The sequence below is a fragment of the Oryzias melastigma genome, linkage group LG9 (assembly GCF_002922805.2).
Source record: "Oryzias melastigma strain HK-1 linkage group LG9, ASM292280v2, whole genome shotgun sequence".
Classification (NCBI taxonomy): Eukaryota; Metazoa; Chordata; class Actinopteri; order Beloniformes; family Adrianichthyidae; genus Oryzias; species Oryzias melastigma.
This window is the reverse complement of record NC_050520.1, coordinates 9,676,372-9,680,585: the sequence shown is the minus strand read 5'-3', so window position 1 is coordinate 9,680,585 and position 4,214 is coordinate 9,676,372.

Sequence of the window (4,214 nt, the reverse complement as noted above, 5' to 3'; positions counted from 1 at the left end):
GGTCAAATGTCTGAAAATAAAAGTAAGCCATTCAGTTTTCACTGCTCAACAGATCATTGTCATGTTAAAAAAAGTCAAGATTTCATAAATATGGACTTAATGAAGAAACATTAAAGGTCCTGACCTGCATACCAAAGAAAATACTTCTTTTATAGGTTGTGACGGAGCAAATTTCTGGTTCCTCTGACACTGAAATGTTCTTTTGAATGCTCTGGTCTGATAACTTTGATTCAACACATGAGAAAAACCAAGAACTATAATAAAAGCTTGAGATAATCTTCTGTCCCTCAGCAACTCTGACCTGAAGTGACAGTGGATGAACAGTTGTTTCAGCTCAAGGGAAATGAAAATTCTTTAAACTTTTGACCAATTTCATTGAAGAACTAAAACAAAAGATTGTTTTTAAACCCTGTACTGCAAAATACGCCCTCACATTAATCATTTTGGGTTTCTTTGTAAGAGCCTTTGGCAGAAAGATGCTCCTCTTCCCACGGGGTCATCACATGCACTTAGAAAGACACTGAACCCCAGGAAAAACACTGGAAAACACTAGATCATTAGCGCTGACATTTGAAACCCATGCTACCACTTTAACATATCACACAAACCATCACACAGCTCTATTGCACTCCATGTTGTTGTAGAAATATCCACCACAGCTTTAGAAACATCACATTTCCGATCGTTTTAAGAGCACTCGTTATCTGCTGTCTAATTGCCAATTAGAAATTCTGCGTCTTCTGTTAAAATGTTGCTTCTGAAATGTGATTTAGGCAGCAAACACTGGAGGGCAACAGAGATCAGAGAACCTTTACACTACAGGACTGAAATGGGATTCAAGGTGGAGCAGCAACAAATATTTATGGGATTTCAAAGAAAAAAAATTAAAATAATTCTTCCATCTTTAAAAAAAGAAAGACATTACTTACTGTCAGTAAGCCATCTGCCAGTACTTACCCACAAGAATCTATTTCCCCCTCTGCGTTCTGTAGTTACGGATATGCTCATAGTGTGCCAATCCATCATAAAGTGACAGCACTGAAGTGTGTTTGTTCGTGAGCGTTTATTCCTGCCACCCATCACTTCCAGTAATAACCAAGGCAACAATTTTTTTTTCAAATGTCAAATGAATGCAGAGCTTGAAATCGGTTCCAAAAACATGATCTTGTGTGCTTTCTGAATGTACCTTTGACATTTCTAAAACATGTTTCTGTTTTACACTTTTAAACAAAAGAAAAACATGACAATTCTTCTGTAAATTAATTTAAAAAAATGAGACTTCCTCTCTCAGTGATTTATATTTGTAGGTTTATTTTAGTTTAATAAAACACTAAAGGAAGAACACAGTGGTTCTTAAAATGTCCAATTAACCCTTTAAAGTCCCCAAGGACATCTTTTTTATTTGAAAAAAAAAAACATTCCCGATAGTGTTTTAATTATGATTATGAAGTTTTTAACCAAAATCCCACAACCTAAATGTTCTAAAAGCCATTTTTCACGGTGATCTGAAGCCAAAATCTCCTCTGAGGGGGCGTGGCTTTTGGAGCTCAGCTGAACAGCCCCGCCCCTGATTCCCCCGCCTGTCTGACTATGATAGCTGTGTCTTGCTTGCGTAAATCTGTCAAGTAAAGATGTCAAGTATTATTAGTAGAATCTGCTGGAATGACGTTGATCGTGTTAGCAATTAAAAAATTACATTAATCAAAGTACATAAACACTGAAGCTCCTGTGTTAAAGGGTTAATCCACTTTTTTTGGAGCTTTATTTAAAAAAAACCCAAATCCCTCGACATAAATGAGAAAAATTCTTGTTCTGAAATAAATTAAAACTGTGCATGGTGTTGTTGCAACACACTTTGTTTGTTTCTGTCAAACGGCAGGTTGTTGGCAGACCTTTTGTCCCCCTGTGCACATGCACCTTCATAAGTAGACACAGAAGTGCCTGGAAAAATTACTCGTCCTCCCCCGCACACTCCAAACTTTTCTGAAAACTATGCGTTTCGCCGCTGCCCCTCTTTAAACTGTCTGAAAGCCGTCATCCATTTCTGCCTCCTACACCTCTACCTCCTCTTCATCTGAATGTGAGCGTGACAGGAAAACACAGAGACTAAAACGCACTCATCTTTGCCTTTTTATTCCTTTATTTCTCAGAAAAAACAAGTCAATTTATCCGCAGATCCCCCAAAAGAAAAAAGTGGATTTTAATACATGGTTTATTAACCTACAGGAAAGTGGAAAATAAAAAAAAGATGAGATGAATGCATCATAAACCACTATGCAAGAACTTCTAAGGAATCCTTTTTGGCTAAAAAGGAAAGTTAATGAGTGTTGCATCCTTCCAAATAAATAGACATTAATGCAGCCAGCTAGAAAGTAGTTGGTCCCATAATGCTGTTATTGTGATGAGCAGCTTTTAGAGAAGAATGGAGCTTATTGCTCATGACAGCCGCTTTACCCATTAAGAGTAAAGCTACATTAAGACTTCTATTCACTAATACGCTAACCAATAACAAAGTGATGATAAAGAGTCTGAAAATTGTGCAGAATAAGATACACTCAACTGAGCACTGAGCCTTTCCAGCATCTGAATGTGTTTCATTTCTAGCACCTGGCAGCTCAATGGCGTTACAAACGCTTGTAAGGCTTGTAAGGTCACGCCCAGGTGCCACCCACCTCCATCCTCGTCACCCTGGAAACAGTTTGGGTTGCTCTTGTACACGAATGGATCCCATGTTTTAGTATAAGGTGCCACACCCAATGCAAAATAGTGGTAACTTGAATTTTAAAATTTCTCTGATTTCTGAATTAGGTTTGTACACAAACATTTGTTTCATTTCATGAGCTGCAAACAAGCTTTGGCTTACAAATATGTTTCAATATTTTTAAATGCATCTTAGGAGCTCAAACACAAGTACATGTTGTCAAAGTTTTGAGCAAGCTACTGCTTATTTTAGCCTATCCTCCTGATCCTGGAGCCTAAAGGCTGAAAGGTCACTACTAAGGATGTTACAACTCTCGGTTTAAAATCAACCAGTTGTTAAATTATATACCAAATTGTGGGAAAAGTTAATTGTTGCATCTTTGTGGAACACGTTCACGTGAATAAGAAAGTGTACCAGATGTAGTAAGAACCAACTGAAAGTTTTTTTCTTTCCTACTAATTGTGTTTTTTGCATTTTTTTTTAATTTTGTTTTGATTTTTTAACATGCAACGTTGCTTTTACTGTTTGTTTTGCTTTTTAAGTTCATGTTGTGGTCTTTAAATGTTTTTGCATCTTAAGTAATTTGTTGGTGTGAATTGAACTTTATCATTTATCAAATTAGAACAAAAATGTTTTTTTTAACCAAATCATAAGGAAAATAAATCGTTGCATCGATAGTCTCTACAGAAAGCACCACTATTAATCTCATATGTGTGGGAGGTTCCATCTTCACAATTTTCCAAGGGGAAGGAAAATGGTCATTATTTGCCACAGAATTATTCATTTTGCTTCTGGTTAATTACTTTCAGTTTATATTATCACATTTTGAGCACTTTTAAAACTTTTCCAATGAAATACCAAGTCTTCTTCAGTATTGTCTGCCGGAGTGTATTATTGGTTTGAGTTTCCCCCCTTGTTTGTGAAATGGTCTGATCCATCACTAGAGATATTTCCCATCATGTTTGGTTATCGGTTAATCACCCAAATTGTTTCTGTTTATCTTTATTACGGACCCAACTTTTCAATTATTTGTAAAAAAAAAAAAAAAAAAGAACAATAATCCATCTTCTTGGCCGCTTCTTCCCTTTCGGGGTCGCGGGGGTGCCGGAGCCTATCCCGGCTACTGAAGGGCGAAGGCGGGGTACACCCTGGACAGGTCGCCAGTCTGTCTCAGGGCCTCAAGTACACACACATACACTCACACATGCACACCTAGGGACAATTTAGAGTCACCAATCAACCTATGAAGCATGTTTTTGGACGGTGGGAGGAAGCCGGAGTCCCCGGTGAAAACCCACGCATGCACGGGGAGAACATGCAAACTCCACACAGAAAGGTCCCAGCCGGGAATTGAACCGGGGGCCTTCTCGCTGTGAGGCAAGAGCGCTAACCACTGCGCCACCGTGCAGCCCAAGAACAATAATAATCTTAACAATTAAAATTACAGTCTATCAATAAAAAAAATAAAAATAAAAAAAATCAACCAATTGACAAACCACACTTGCCAGTCAAG